The following is an 18,173-nucleotide window of genomic DNA, read 5'->3' on the forward strand; positions in this document are numbered from 1 at the left end:
ATTACAATGCTATTTCTATAGTTTTTTTAAGTTTACTAATTTAAAAGTTATAAAATTTTGTGTTACACTAACTTAACTTTGTTTTATGAATGGCACTACCAAAAATATTATTTTACTGAACATAAACAGAAATCGATAGTTTATTAGTTCTAAATATTTATTCATAAGACTTGTCAGACAGCGCAGTAAACATCAAACCAATTGAAGCAGTAAAATAAGTAATAAAGTGTTACAGTTTTAAGATTAGGCTCAAACAAAACGTAACAGGTTTAAAGTAAATCAACATAAACAAAAAGTAAAAGTTTTAGGTTCACTTAAGTAGTTTATATAAAGTTATTCACAATTTCATAATGCGAAATTATAACTTTTTGAAATTTCCTATTTGTTGTTGACATTATCTATTTAAGTTTAAAACAAACTAATTGTAGTTATGCTGCTATACGTCCTTAAACATGAATATGTTTTAGTACATAATAAATACCATACTTCTTAATGCTATGTAAATAAATAAGTTACTAATAAAGTTAATAAGTGCACTTAAACCGTATACAGTATTTATTGTTGTGTATAACAATAAAATCAACGATAAGGATTCTCAAAACAACACTATTATTTTTCAGTTAGTTAATTTCATTCCGACGCGTATATATCGGCGTTTGTCCTTCAAATACGCGTTAGTTGCTTAGTTATTCCGCGTTACGATCAAGTTACGATTAAGTTAAACGTTTAATTCAAGTTTCGAGAATCAAGAAAACGTCTACATCGCGGAGTTGATGTTAGTATTTTATATAACTTTACGATTGTTAATACTTTTTATAAATTTTATTTGTGTCGTGATTTAAAAGTCTCTTTCTTCAGAACTAAGTATTATTATTTAAAATAAAGTACATTGCATTTATTCAAAGTGTTCATAACTTAGGAAATAGTTTTATAACTTATACTGTTAGCATAATATTTACTACTGGTAAGTATAGCAGTCAGTAAGTTACTGGAGACCACGTAGTTAAGACATAAACAAAAACCAATATAAAATAACCTATTTAGTTAAAGTATGGCAAAATTGCTAATCTAGTTGTTGAAAAAAAAGCTGTGTAGACATATGTTGATTATCTATAAATATCAACTTTTATTTATTTGCTGCATTATATAAATAATTGTAATTAATTAAGTAATTTTGTTAAGCACGAAAACGTTTTGCACGGGTTTAGTATTTTAATAATTTAGATTTATAACTGTTAAGATTTTTTTTTTAATTTTTAGTTTTTTATTTGTACTATCACTGTTACCCTTAATTTATACCTTCGGGCGGTAACTTATTACTTTTTTTTAATTAATTAATTTTATTTTTTTATTTTTTTACTACCACTGTTACCGCTAACCCTTATACATTGTCAATAACTTATTGTTTTTAATTAATTAATCTTTTAGTTATTGTTTATATATATGTATATATATACTTTTTTCTGTTTTTTTTTTACATTCAAGCAAAGTTGTAAATCGTGAAAAATTGACACTTAGTACAAAAAAGTCTTTGTGCAGCTATGGCCCCTTGTGCAAATTTTTCTTCGTGCAAAAGTATCTTCGTACAAAATTGACCGCTCGTGCAGTTTTGTCTTTGTGCAATTTAGTCTCCTCGTGCAATTTTGACTCGTTACCCTCTCATTAAATGCATAAGACAGTTTCGTAGTAACTGCTGTCATACAATGATTTATCTTGCTTGTTAAATTTATATAAATATTTATTTTTGGTGGTTTACATTGCTCATTTTTGATACAGAAAACTGTTAAAGATTTTTCATATAGTTTCATATTTTAGTATAAACGTTGCCAAACTAGTAGTATAATAAGCTGTTATTTATATAAATTTTGAGACACAGCAATGTATCAAAAGTTTGTAACTACTTAAAGCAAATTTCAGCAGTATGGTGAAACTAAGTTAAAGTTAATGCAAGCTTGTTTTTCATTGTATATAATATATACTTCAAAGTTATTAATAATTAGGAATAATCTAAAACTTTTAACTAGTACAGCCTGTTAGCTGGTATATATTGTAAGCATAGTTTTTTATTTGCTTAAAATTTTATTATGTTACCTTAAAACGCTAAATACTTTACGAAACTTAATGAAATTTAAGTAAATTTTAATTTAATTACTCAGTCTTAGTAAGTTAACCTTTTTTATATAAATTTTTTCTTTTGTCCTAATGATCCTGTTCGCATGGGACCTCCTCAAAACAGTCTGTTTGGATCGAAAAATGGTTACATGGCGCCCCCCAGTGTACGACCCGTGATGAATCAGCCGCCACCGCTTCGTCAGAGAAACGCGAGTCCAGAAGAAGAAGTTGAGAAGCTAAGAGAAGATATGAAAAAGTTGTAACGACATTCGTTGCTTCAAATAACAGTTAATTTATATGTTAAATATTTTTTATAAGTTTTTATTTAGTTATCATTTGTTTCCATATATTTATTTAAATGGAATAGTTGTAGAGATTTTGAAGTCTATTGAAATTATAAAATAGTTTATTTCAGTATAAGATTTGTGGGGTGCACGACTATTCAAGTTCGGACAATTCAAATTCCGACAATTCAAATTCTTAAAAAAAATTGAAAAGGCCACAACTAAAAAAGTATTGTATATTTGTCAAATATAAAAAATACACATGTAAGTCCTATTAATATCTTCAAGCAATTTTTTTCTTTTTGCAAAACTTTGAATACTTTTTGGTATATGGTTTAAATAAAGTAAAAAACATATTTATTTTTAGTAGTTTTAAAATATCTTAAAAAGTATTTAAGATTTTGCAAAAAATAAAAAGTGGCTTGTAGATATTAATAAGGTCTACATAAGCGTTTTTTATTTTTCTCAAATTTCAATTATTTTTTGAGATATAGTCTTCTAATTATTTTTTTAAGAATTTGAGTTGTCGGAATTTGAATTGTCCGAATTTGAATTGTCCGAATTTGAATTGTCATGTAACCAGATTTGTGCACTGATTTCAATTGCTTACTTGCTTACATTTAGTAAATTGCTGCTTTTAATTAGTTTAAATAAATGTTAATACTACGATTTCTGTATTTTAATAAAAACTGAGTTGTTTAGTTTTATTAGTATCACTTGTGTCTATAAAACTATGTATAGGTTAATGTATCAAAACATTTATAGTTTACAAAATAAGAATGATATTGTGTTGCTTAAAATAACAATGGTTTATTTATAAATTAACTTGTATGGTATTAACTAACCTAAAATAAGTTTTTAATTAGTGCGAAAGCTGGGTATTTATTGAAAATCACACTTACTTTAGTCCGTGAATTACTGTAACGATTAAATATGTACTTTATTGTAAACATCAAAGTTTAGATTAAAACGTATGTCGGATGTTTTTAGTCAAAATAGCATTTAAGAAGAAGATTTTTTATAAGTTTTTATTTAGTTATCATTTGTTTCCATATATATATATATATGTTTATTTATTTAAATGGAATAGTTGTAGAGATTTTGAAGTCTATCGAAATTATAAAATAGTTTATTTCAATATAAGATTTGTTCACTGATTTCAATTGCTTACTTGCTTACATTTAGTAAATTGCTGCTTTTAATGCGTTTAAATAAATGTTGATACTACAACTACTGTATTTTAATTAGAACTGAGTTGTTTAAGTTTTATTAGTTTAACTTGTGTCTATAAAACTATGTATAGGTTAATGTATCGAAACTTTTATAGTTTACAATATGAGAATGATATTGTGCCGTTCAAAACAGTCCTACTTAAAATAACAATGGTATTAACTTAAAATAAGTTTTTAATTAGTGCTAAAGCTGGGTATTTATTGAAAATCACACTTACTTTAGTCCGTCAACTACTGTAACGATTGAATATGTACTTTATTGTAAACATCAAAGTTTAGATTAATACGTATGTCGGATGTTTTTAGTCAAAATAGCATTTAAGAATAACATTTTAACAAGTATCATTCTAATAAAATACTGAAGTAAAGTTTTTAAATTCCAACAAACAGCTTTGTTTAGACTACTGCTGTGTAAAAAACTGATTACTTATAATAGATGTGTTTTTATAATTTTTATTTGTACATGTTATTAAACGACAAAAAAATAATCGCTCAAAATCTTTAGTCGTAGGACCTGGTGAACAAAAAACTTTTCGGTTTTTGATTCGCACACCATGAACTACTTTAACATATTTTAAAGCACAAGATTTAACTTAATTTTTAAACGAAAATATCATTAGTATGTGTATCTTGAATAACCCTATAAAACTATATTACGCTCAATCTCTTTGTGAAAAGTTGAAACTAAAATAACTTTGGTTTTTGTTACTGAAAAATATTTGGTATTGGTTTATAAAACATAGTTCTAAATTTTTTATTTCAAGTAAATTGTTTTCATTCAAATGTCGGACGTGTTATTCAAAGTTATTTTAGCTCAAACTTAAACAAGTTCAAAAGAAGGTTTATAAATGTTCAATTCAGAAAACTGCAACTCTGTTATGATTTAAGTTCGAAAACACTTTAGTTGTACTTTTAATATTTAGCATTATTTATGTAGTTTTAACAATTAAGACTTCAATTTGATTTATTTAGTTAAAATAAAGTTGTTAAGTAATAACTTTTTAACACTGTGACAAGTAAAGCTATCCAGCTATAACCTTTTTGTGTTGTTGATTGTTCTTTCCGCAAACTTAGAATAATCGACGCTCTTTAAACAAATATATTTTACTTATACTTAACTTAAGTTATTGCTTTTCAAAGTTTTTTTTTTCCAATAAGGTTAAATGTCTTTACCTGAACCTTTGTTTTTTAACAACCCTTAATTCAAATTATGAATCATAAAAAGTGTTCACATGAAAAGTTTAAAACCCAATTAATAAGTGAACGACTATTAAAAACTATTATTATCTACAACCATAGGTGCAGAAGAACGATTGAAGTTAATTGAAAGTAACTTGTGAGTTTTTTTTAAGTGTTTCATTTTTTAGGAAACTTAGATTAAATACTTTAACTTCTTTCAGAATTCGAAATATAAAACAAACGATAGCTTAGTTCTAGTTGTAGTTAGTAAAAAAACTTTTATAAAATAAAAACTATATATAACGTTCATTTAGATGTAGAATATAAAGTTTTTTTTTTTAAAGATTTGTTTGTTAATGAAATCTTTATTTGAAATTGGTAATTGTGTAGTATTTTTCATTCTTGAAAATTTGTATGTATAAATTTAAAACAACATTATTATTTTTTTTTAAACTTGTCAAGTCATTTAAAAATTTATTTTGGTAAATAGTCTTTTAATTGAACCTGTATTTATTCTGAACTTAAATTCAATTTTTTAGGCGAAACATATTTTTATTTGGCGAAGGTTACATTTGTTGAATTCCTTACTTCAAGCAACTTGTAAGCACATTTTAAGCACTTTTAAGTGAGAAACCAATTTATTTGTATCTTTTCATGTTGACCGTTGTTTACGTTATTGAAAAAGTAAGACTCGAAGATTAATCAACCATTCAAATCTCTATTGTTTTTATTTATTTCAGAAAGCCATTATTATCAAGACACAAAAAACAGGCAGCTAAGTCAGGACAGAAATGGATAGTAATGAGAAGCGAACGGTAACTAACAGCAAAACAACAAAGGAACGAGCAGTAAGGGACAGCAAAACCGGACAGGAGCGAACAGGGACAGAGAACAGTCTCGAAACAACCTCAGTTTTGCCAACCTGCAAAGACCGAAAAGTGTTAACAGTTCTTATGGCCCTCATCAGACCAGTCAGTCCGGACAAAACTACGCAGCCGGTCAACATGGCCCGCAAAATGCTGGTACGTTTTACCAGTTTACGCAGCAAGGAACCACTCAGAATTATTTCATGGCTCCACCACAAAATGACCTTTATGGACAAAGTGGTCCAGTTTATATGGCATACCCACAGATTCCAATTGACATGGTCTCTCAAAAACATACTTTCAATGTATAAGGCCTTTTTTCATAACTGCTTTATTCCAAGTAAGGTTTCAAAATTGAAATTTCAGCGATTTTTCTTAAGCTTAAATTTAGCTTAGGTAAAAAGTTCAATGTAAGTTAAAAAAAAACACTTCATCAAGTTTATAGATAAGTATAGAGTTTTTATCTTATGTGTACACTGACAAACTTATCTACATGATTTGACTGTATTTCTATGTGTAGTCAAACAACTTGATAATATAAACTTTTAGCACTTGTGAATACTATTGTTTACTTAATTGAACACTTCAAAACATTATTATATTCAAGTTATTTGAATAAGTACTTGTGTAAAAGCTTAACTTTACAAACTTTACTAACAACCCAGATGTATTTTTAAAACTAGGATCCAGTATATCACTAATAATAAAATTATAATTGCATTTTACTTTTAACTATTTTTATAAATTTTCTGCACTCAGTGTCATATCTCCTATGAGGCTCCAACTACACAGGATCGGGAAACTAAAGCCAGCGAGAATATGCGAATTACTTTTTATCTAAAAAACACTTGTCAAAAACTGTTTTTCAAACTTATGAGGCTTCAATTGTAATAGCTTGGAATTATCAAAACTTAACTTTTATTATCTAATGAACTTCACCACACGACAAACTACAGCGTCGGAGACAACCCGCGACCGGTTTGTGTTTATTAGGACTCATCAGGCAGGCATGGTCGCAAGAAACCGCTGTTGAGATCTTACCAAGCGGGATTAAGTATAAAGTACTGAGCGACTGTTTGTGAAGGTGAGAAAATTGTTGCACATTATACCTCTAAACTGCGTAATTGACATTTTTACCCGCTTAGTTATTGCACATTTGAACTTTTTCTTTAATTAATTTTAAAAGAATTATTTATATATTATAAATAGCTGCATCGCGCGGTAGACTTATTTTTTTATACTATTGCCTGCCTGCGACATCTTTCTACTATAATTGGCCGTTTACGTAAAAAAACAGCCATCCTATGTTCTATAAAATCAAATTCTAATAAACTCCTACCTAATGTTACTATTTACCTAATATTTAAGACTTCTCTCTTTTTTCTCAGGGTTTACTGCATGAGCATTTAATCAACCAAATGTCAGTGCAGGTAGGCAAATGTTTTATAGAGATGGTGCTATTTAGCTTCACTCCATCAAGGGTATGGTATTAATAAAAAGTTATATTCATATATATATACTTAAAAATAGTTGGTTAATTTAAAACAGTTACACTTCATTAAAAATTTATAGTCTATTTTATTAAAAAATTCACGGGAGAAATCATTAAAAAAAATAAAATCTCATCTGTTTAGATGTAAAAGTAATGCTTGTTTGAAGCATCTCGCATTATTGCGTTCTACTTTTAAGCTTAAGAGGCTTGAATGCATTTTAAGTATAACTAAACAACTAAAGTTTGTTAATAGTAAATGGTCTAGTTTATTGTTGAAAATAGTCTAAAAATCAATTTTCTAAAAATAATTTATCTACTAATATGAATGAAATGACGCTTGAGTGCGTTTCAAGCTTAACGCTTCATTGCGTTCTTCTTGGTATGCTCGGCCGCCTTCTTGTCGAATTGTTTCTTGTCATTTACGAAAAACTCTCCGATTTCTGGCACCAATGCGTGAGTACCATCCGGGTTGGCGATGCGATCGAACAATGCTATTAAAACTGTTGAAAAATACTCAAGTTTCATGATTTATTTCTAACTTCAGATGTAAGTAATTAAAAGATAACTTAGTTTTAAATTTTAAATAACTTAACTTAAGGTCAAAAAATTAATAATAATTTTTACATAAAAAAAGCTTTTGTAATCGTAGTTTTTTAAACACTTTTTTAAGTATTTGAGTTTTCGGAAATCAAATCGACTGAATTTTAATGATCGTTCACCGAGCTTATTTTATGGAAACCAGCTGATTGCCAAGTACAAATTGTACAGATCATTTCGTAAAAAGTAAAGATATTTTGTATCCGATTTTATTTATCTGATTTTTAATTTCTGTACAACCTAAAGGGAATAGCTATGTTCATCTACAAATTAAAACAAATATTTTTTTCTATCTTGTTGTATGTACCAAAAACAGTCGTTAGTTACTGAAAGCTACTACTATTTACACAACTACTGTTACATTGCAACACATTTTCAATATTGATTTTTATCGTTTTCTAACTATAACTTCAAAATGCTACTGTATTCGTTCTTTAAATCTTAATAAACTGTGTTTTGTGTTTAAACTTGAAACTACAAAATTTATGAGCAGTAATTTAATATTTATCACACATAAAATCATAAAAACTACTTTAGTATTCCTCTAACTCATAAACAATAATTAACTTTCATAAATGCTTTGAAAATTTAAGACTTTTCAACTTTATTACAAGGTTAGATTAACTAATTTTAATACTGTTTTAACAGATTCTTTAGGTAAGAATAATAAAATACGTTTTAATACAAAGGTATTTTTTGTGAGTTTGTTCTTTGTTAAACTTTTTCTGCAGTATTTAATTGCTCTACTATTAAATTTTTGAACTTTAAATTAGAATTATAGTAGTTATAGTATAGTCAAGGCACACTAGAACAAGAACCAGTAAGGTCAAAAAACTTTATAGGTTATAGAACAATTTAAGATACTGAACAATTCAACCTAAAAGAATTTGGTAAAGTTTTATCTTAAAAAACTGCCGATCGCTGGACTCGATCTCGCTACCTCAGGTTCACTGAGCGGGTAGACAATCACTGCACTACACAACCACCTGTAGGATGACCTTAATGTTGGTATATAAAGTTAACAAAGTACTTTAGCTTTCATTTTTACAAACAAAAACATATCAATTACTAGAGGAGAAATATTATATTTTATTCTTTTAAGACTTTATTATGCAAACTATACTTCGCTAAAAGGCGTCGTAAGCGCTTAAACAAATATAGAAATTTTAACGTAAAAGAAATAATTAAATTAATAGACTTTATAAAAAATTTGTCTTCTTCTAAGTCAGTGGTTCCCAACCTTTTTGATGCCCCGCACCCCTAAAGTCTCTTAACTTGATCTCGCACCCCTAACACTGTATGCTATAACTATTTATTGATAATTTGATTATAAAATCATTGACTTCATTAATTAATAATTTGTATTTTAATTTTTATAATAGTGTAATTGTGTACTATTGATGATTGAGTACTAATTAAATAAACTGTATTCTAAGAAAAATAAAAAAGTGAATTACTAAGACATTTTTTTTTTTATAAAATTTATACAAAAACAATGCTTTAGCCTATGACTTCGTCATTTTTTTAAATTTTGAAAAAATATAAGAAGTGAGGAAAAAGCACTAGAAAAGTAATAAATTTTAGGATTAAACTCAAAACTAAACTTTTTATACATTTTGTTATGAATATATGTACGTAAAAAATAAAAATCAGCTGTTCTAAGTTAGGCTTGTGTATTGTTTTATTTTCAAAGCTATTAGCAGCTAGGAGGTTTCAAAATAATAAAGGTTTGAGTTAAGATTTTAAAAAGTTAAAAAATATTTAGTCTTAAATTGTCAAAAGATATGTATAAAAGCAAATACAAAAAAAAGTTTGTATGCTTACAACAAAAAAAAAAAAAGATTGAAAAAGGTAAACGCTTTAAGTTCAAAAAAGGAATGAATAGAAATAAAGTTGATGCATTGAATACTTTTGCTGATCTATAAAAGTTGGTTTCACTAAAGCTAAAAACAAGTTTTCTTAAATGATATAACGTACAGTAATTGCTGTGAACTTTACAATTTACTGATGTTAAATCTTTAAACACCACTTTTTGCACAACTCAGCTTAATAAAAGATTACATTATAAATGAACAGAACCTGTTCTTAACAGCTAATAAAAAATCTGCTGAAGATACTAATTTTCATTTAAGTATTTAAATTAAAATAGATGCTAGCTCATAAGTTGTTTCAAACAGTTAATGGAAATGGATGCCAGTTAACAAAATAAAATACTTAAAGATTAGATGACTAAAATTAACAGGTTTAAAACTCTAAGAAACTTTTACTGAAATGTAAATTCTAAACTAACAGCTACTAAATGAAATTAGTAAAATTAATTTACTTCTAGAAAATCGTTCTTGATCTATTAGGTACTAATTCAATTAATGTTTTTAGATAACTAGCGCCGACTTCTTTTAATAACAAAATGTACTTTGTAACTTTATAAACTTTATCAGAGAGTGAAAAAATCCTTTTTTCTCAGACAAAATGAAAAGCCATCTCGCACCCCCTGGAATGCTGCCTCGCACCCCCAAGGGGTGCGAGCACCCCTGGTTGGGAACCCCTGTTCTAAGTAGACTGTAGTTATTTAAATTTATGCAAATTTTATGCAACAAAACTGAATGATAATGAACGAGTAAAACATTTTTTTGGAATTTTTTTCTTTTTCTTTTTAAACTTGCCAATAATTAAAAATAAGCATTTCCATCGTTCTTTGCGGAAAAATTCATGCTAAAAAACACCAAAAAAATTATTAAAACGATGAAAAATAAGCAAAATGGAGCTTTAAAACTTCAAAGCTGTGAATTTGAACTGTTTGGTTTTTCTAATACCTTTCAAACTTGTATGTTTTTGCACTTGAAAGACGATGAGCATATGCTTGACCAACTTTGAAGTCTTCTACTTGCCATAATTTGGAAAAATGTCACATTTCAACACAAATGTCAACTTCTGCTAGAAGCTTCTTGTATCAACAGTGGGGAATTTCCCAGTTTCGTGAATTTTGTTTCTTTTCAGAGATTTTCAACGTAAATTTGGAACAAGAGATTTCAAACGAACAATGTTTATTAAGCGTTGACTAAGTAATCGACGGTTTTCAAAATGAGAGCTACTATAAAAGAAATGTTAAGCATATTAATTCTCAATATGAGCTACTATATTTTTTAGAAGTAATTATAAATTAAACATGGACAACTCGAGCAATTCATCTGAAGGAAATGAGAGCATATATCGGCTATAAATTAACTTTGATCCTTTAAAGCAGAAAAGTAAAAGATGACTAGTGCGTGCTAACTGATGCAACGATTCGAGAGGTACATAACAAGACACGTGACCTGAGCAAACTCATTCGTAAAGCCAACAAGTGTTTGTCGAGCCCGCAGTTTAAACTGGAAAACAAAAGCAGCTCTCGGTTGCTGTCGAAAGCTAGTTTGCGTCTTTCTACTGTGCTTAAAATTGCTGAAGCTTGGAGTAAGATGTTACAAGAGAGAGAGAGTATGAAAGTCATACATACGTAACTAAAGATACTAGTGTCCTTCAAATTAATTGACAGCAAATTTATGCTTAGATATAAGACATTAGAAAACACTGTATATAATATACATTAACAATCGTGTAGACTTAAACCTTGGTTTAATGGCACTACCAAAATTGTTATTTAAAACAACTCAAATATAACCTCAAATTAGAACGGTAGTTAGTTGTTGTAACGTTATTGATTTAGTTTATCAAAAGTACAGAGCTTATACCTACCATTACTTATTTATTTTAACACACACATTGTTAGATAAGTTATACAATGATTAAATTTAAAAGAGACATTTAAACTCATAAAGGCTCTAAATGGGATCTTTATTTGAATTGTAGAGTTTGAAATTTATAGTTAAGTACACATATTAATATAAACCAGCGCAACAACATGATAATTAATGATTAAATATTATTAAGATTTGATTGTAATTTAAAAATTAGGTTCTTTTATACGCAGCAGTATAATATTTAAGAGCTAATTGCCATATATGTTTATATCTGTTAGTTCAACTAACATACACCTTATCCATTACTTATTATGTACATACAATTAGTCTTATTTGAAACATAATTAATAATTTACAATCCAAAAGATAACATCCATATACAACTAAAGTGTAAGTAAAAATTACTAAGTTTATACTCTATGAGACTACAGGGTGATGACGTAATAATTGTAAGTAGGTGAAAGCAAAAAATATTACAAAATTACCTGAAAAATGTGGACAAAAACGGTATTTTGTAAGTGTCTAATTTAAAAGATGTCCAAACTTTATTTATACAATTTAAGACTTAAATACTTACTTATGTAAATGGAAAATTTTAACTTAGTTTCTGTGTAAGTGGCATAAACCTTCCACATACAGTGTTCCTTAGATATACTACTTACAAAAGTATATGGTTCTGTACCGTTAAGAATGCAATATAGCAATATTAATAACATATTTTGCACAACCATTGTTTTTCTCTATCAAGCCTAACACAATAGAACGATATTAGTAAATCAAATTACAGTAAGTGAAGTGTTCTATATAGAATAATAAATTGATTGTCTACTCCAAAACTGTACCATTTGGAGTACTACATCAATGTTATATACTATAAAACATAAAACTTTACTGTAATTCAGTTGTTTTTAATATCAAACATACATGTGGATACTCACAAGTATATAAGAGGTAAATAACATACTAAAAGAACGTGCGTAACTACTCGTACATCAAACAAAAAACTAATTAGGTGCCGACCAGCATAAGGACGCGGCCTAAAGGACGGCTTTCGTTATTTGTGCAAAAGTCCCGGTAGCAAGAATTCCTCCGATAGGAGGAATTCGCAGCGGAAGGGACTTTTGCACAAATAACGAAAGCTGTCCGCCACCACTTTAACTCAAAACCGAACTACTTCTTAGAGCTCAGTACCACACTTTTATCTGGTTTGGCGGTCAGGCTTACTAACTGAGTTCCAAGCGTAGTTAGGTTTTTAAGAAAAAATGGTTGGGAGAAAAGTGAAAAATTTTTCGCCGGCGGAGCCGGCGAAATGCCTTAAAAAAAATTATTTTTATTATCAATCTCAAAAATTTTCCGCCATATTTTCACTTTGGGGAAATCCCCATTTGTGAAACTTTGTGTTGGGGCCTTAATAGTTTAGTGCGTACCTTATGCATTTGCGTATTTCTTAGATCGCGTACCTTACAGAAATTAAATATCACGTTAACACATTGTAACTAAACCATACTAACTCATTGAATAACAAATCATTTTTTGTTCATTTTTTTTCTTAACTACTTGCATCTTATGTATTTATAAGGTCCGGCTGCAGTTATAACGTCGCTTCTGATTGGCTAATATATTACAATTTTTATTGATTTTAAGATTGAAGTAATAAAGCTTGTTTTTCATTTTCATTAATTTGGTAATTGTTTTTAATATTGTGCTGTATTATCACTTCACCTCATAATGTTATAAATGAAAACATATACAAAGCCTTACAACTGTAGCCGACCCACTCAGATATGGCTTAAATTACCTTATCTAATTACCAACATATATAAATTTAAACAACCACTGTCTAAAACTATATTGTTTAACCAATAAAATACAGTACCACTTGAGTTACTACACAATGTTAAAAAATATTCAAAAGGAATATTAGTGATTTTATGTTTTAAACAGTTTTTGACAGAGTTTACTTAAATAAAATAGTTAACATGCTTGTATACTTCATAAAAAACAAACTTTTATTAATTATTAAAATACTCTTTGTTTGGAGTCTTTACTGTGACACTATCTACTAGTATGAATGATGAAACTACTAAAAAACACTTGGAAATAATGCTGCACAATACATAGTATCAAGTTTGAGATAAAATAAACACCTATGTTAGTTTATAATGTCACAATAGAAATTCCAGACAAAGACTATTTTGAAGTATTATTAATATTCCAGAAAATTAAGTCTAACATGTCTATACAACATTGTCTTTTTATAAACATCATATATAGTCAGACAACAGTCTGGTTTTAGTCAGCTAGTTACAGTTTATTTATCACAATTCTGTCAACTATAATAACCACTTAATGATTATATTTAAACATTGAACTTTATTACCACTTTTAATTATAATCACTACAACTAACTGAAACAAACCAGACTTTCATCTAGCATAGTTATAAACATACAAAAACACAACTAACATCAGTCAGTTGATCATGCTGTCTAAATGTTGTTTGTGTTCTTATATGTTTATATGTAATGAAATATGTCACTTATACAGAAACATTTTACACTATTGCTTTAATTGATTAGTGGATAAAAACTTAATAATAAAACATTTACTTAAAAAATTAATAACAACATGAATACCAAGGCTGCCAGTCTTTAATTCAAAAATTGTACTCTTGTAAAATTCAGCTTAATTTAAATATAATTAGAAACTAAGCAGCAAAAGCTGTTAATGCATTATGTACTTTACATTTACTTGATATCAATTGAGTTTGAGCACTAAATTATATTAATAATTTTCTATGTATACAAAAATTAAGTAAGTAATTTTTAAGTATTTGAAATTGAGTGTTACTGAAACATTTAGTGCTTGGCAACCTTGAAAAATAATCTTGTATGACATTTATCTATCTTAACTAAATAAAAAACTAACCTCAATAAGAGCTGCAGTAGTCCAAGAACTGACTTGGTTCACCAAAATGGTTAGCAGTATTGAGGATTGATTAGGAACTATAAAGATGATTGATCTAGCATCTAAATAAAGATGCCCATTTTGTTTCTGCTCAACATAAGACTTTTTAGTGGGTTTATGAATATAGATTGAATCAAACAAATGACATTTTTTCAAAATACAGGTAAACACTTTTCTTTAAAGTTGTGAACAAAAAGATAAAATACACATGATTTTCATAATAAACTAGAAAACTGTTGATTTAAGACAATTTTTCAACAAACAGGTAAACACTTTTCTTTAAAGTTGTGAACAAAAAGATAAAAATACACATGATTTTCATAATAAACTAGAAGTCTTTTGATTTAAGACAGTTTTTCAACATACAGGTAAACACTTTTTTGTGGAGTTGTGACCAAAAAGATAAAAATACACATGATTTTCATAATAAACTAGAAGTGTTTTGATTTAAGACAGTTTTTCAACATACAGGTAAACACTTTTCTGTGGAGTTGTGAACAAAAAAAATACATGATTATCACAATAAAGTAGAAGACTGTTGACTCAAATCACTTTGACAACATACAGGTAATGACTTTTCTTTGAAGTAATATCATGTGATAAAATTGTGAGCAAAAAGAAAATAAAATTCATGATTATCACAATAAAGTAGAAGACTGTTGATTTAAATCACTTTGACAGCATACAGGTAATGACTTTTCTTTGAAGTTGTGAACAAAAAGATAATTAATACCCTTGATTATCATAATGAAGTAAAAGACTCTTGATTTAAATAACTTTGACAAAAAGCAGATGATGTAGATTTGTTTTGTTTTCTTTTTTATTCAAGCATAAACAGTTCAAGTTTTAAATTTTATTGATTTTTTTCATACTATGTCATTGGTTTTGAATTGTATGTGCTTTTACTTTAAGTACCTTTTATTACTTGAAGAAACATATAAAAGGTAAACTCTAAAAATACATATGTAAAGAAAGTTAAAGTAAAAATTTGATGACCTACCACTTCCAAGAAAACTGTTCTAAAATGAATTGCAATTTTTTAGAAATTTCTGCAAACAGATTTTTTGTATAATTACGTAATAAATAAAAACTTTGTGCAAAAAATACACTTGGTGACATTCACGAGGCCTCTCTTCTCTCGCTTTGACAGTTTTAAGCTAATTTTCAACTTTTAGCTCTAACTTTTTCAAAGCTTGTTTTTTTCAAAAATAAATTTTACCATCATGTCGAGCACCGAATTCTGCTTCAAAAAACACCAAACACTTTATAAAAACGATGAAAAATAAGCATAACAGAGCTTTAAAACTTCAAATCTTTAAATGTACACTATTTTGTAGTTTTAAATACCTTTCAAACTTGTATCTATTTGCATGATCTGAGTTTTAAACAATTAGCAGGCATTAGTACTCCAAATATGTTCAAAACAAATATCTCTGCTACATTTTAAATTGAAGCTTTAAATTTTTGTATTAGCTAAAGGTTTACATTTGTAACTGTTCATTAACTGCTTTGAAATCTGTATAAGTGAATATAAATATTTCAATTCAAACTTTGATTTAATATGATAATCATAAACTTGAGATTAATAGTTTAGTTTGTGTAACTTACTGTACAAACTTATTAATTTGTTTATTTATTAGCAAAATAATGCTTCACTATAATTTCAATGAGATAATTAGTAATAAACACCTTAATAAACATTTACAAAGACATTCAGGCTTAGTTTAACTTTACACACTATGTTTAAAACATAACAAAAAACTAATGAATCTATTAAGGAACGTTAAATACATTAAAAAAAGCTGTTAAAGAACAAGTTATATTGATATATTCTACAAACAAAAGTAGCTTTTATCTAAAAACCATACCAAATGGAGTCATGATAATTATAATTGGTTTTATATAACCTAGTTCGACACTTACATTTCATACTTCAAAGTTAATATTAATGCAGTTGAGTAACAAATTTTTGTTTTAAACATTGATTTATTAAACCATAAGTTTTTCAATACTTTCATTTTGTTTTACTTATGTATGTTTTATCTTTTTATATACCTAGCATTTTTCCTATGACTTTTTTTGTTTTGTTTTTAACAAGTGAAGATCATATATATCTTAATATAGTTTAATAACATTGTTTTGTTTATAATAAACTGTGAAAACAAAATATAATGGTCTACATAAAGCTACTTGAGATGAAAACAAAATTAACTTAAAGCAAATTACAATATCATTAAAAATATGCAAATTTTTAACCAACAAAATCGTATGATAATGAACAAGTATATTTTTTTTGGATTTGTTTGTCTTTTTTTTTAAACTTGCCAATACTTAAAAATAAACATTTCCATCGTTTCCGGCGAGAAATTTCATGCTAAAAAACACAAAAAAATTATCAAAACGATGAAAAATAAGCAAAATAGATCTTTAAAACAAAAAATCATTAAATGTACACTATTTTGTAGCTTTTAATATGTGCTGGAAGTAAAAGGGTAGAAAAACATACTTTCAATGTATAAGGCCTTTTTTCATAACTGCTTTATTCCAAGTAAGGTTTCAAAATTGAAATTTCAGCGATTTTTCTTAAGCTTAAATTTAGCTTAGGTAAAAAGTTCAATGTAAGTTAAAAAAAAACACTTCATCAAGTTTATAGATAAGTATAGAGTTTTTATCTTATGTGTACACTGACAAACTTATCTACATGATTATTTGTATAATAACCACTAGTCGTTGCGTAAATTAATATACTATAATAATGGAAGTGAAATTACCAGTGCTATAATGGTATTTTTTTATTAGATTATATTAACTGTATCTGATAAGGAGTGCGCAGTATATATTGTACTTTGTACGACTTAGAAGGTTACTATAAGTAAGGTTTAAAAAATTGCTATAGTTTGTTTTTTATTATAAGTTGTTATCATTGTACTCTACCAGGGGCGTCGCGTGGGGTGTTGCACTGCCGCAACTGCACCACCTTGAAATTTTGTAAGAAAAAAAAAAGTATCTATAACGTTTTCGTTATTTTTTTGAACGAAATCTCTTTTAAAACTTCAGTTTTGAAAATGACCATTTTGCCCACTTCACTGCCGCAAACTCTTAGCTGACTGCCGCAAATGAACTCAAAAAAGCAAAATTTCTTCAAGAATTACCGCAAAATCAATATCTTGCGGTAAGTAAGCTAAGTTGAAACTTCCCTAAAACAGGACTGCTTAAGTATCATCTACAAGCTATTGTAAACATAAAATAAAAACAAAGCTAAGCTACTGCAAAGGATTAAACTTGAGTTTATGTACCAACATGATTTTTTAAATTTAACAGATCACTTCTATTAAAAGATTTGTCATAAATTGCATATTTTGAAAAAAAGATAAAAACCCTAAATCACCAAAGTCTTAAAAATTTGATTTTTTATCTTAATCTGCATACATAAACTTAACTATAACTAATAATTGTTATCATAAAGTTAATAAAATAAATAATAAAATTTAAGTTCTGAAAAAAAGAATTAAGAAGTTTATTTTAAACTTCTAGTTCACTCTTACAGAAAAATATTTTAGGTTTATATTAAATAAAAAAAAGTATTATTTAAACAATCACATTTTTAAATAAAGTAAGTAGCCTTAACTTATAAACTTTGATTACTTAGAGTAGTTTAACATTTTAGGAAAATTTAGTCGACCTCTACTTTATATGACTTTTGGTTTA

This window comes from Thalia democratica, chromosome 8 (assembly GCF_965202585.1).
Source record: "Thalia democratica chromosome 8, ktThaDemo2.hap1.1, whole genome shotgun sequence".
In the NCBI taxonomy this organism is placed as follows: Eukaryota; Metazoa; Chordata; class Thaliacea; order Salpida; family Salpidae; genus Thalia; species Thalia democratica.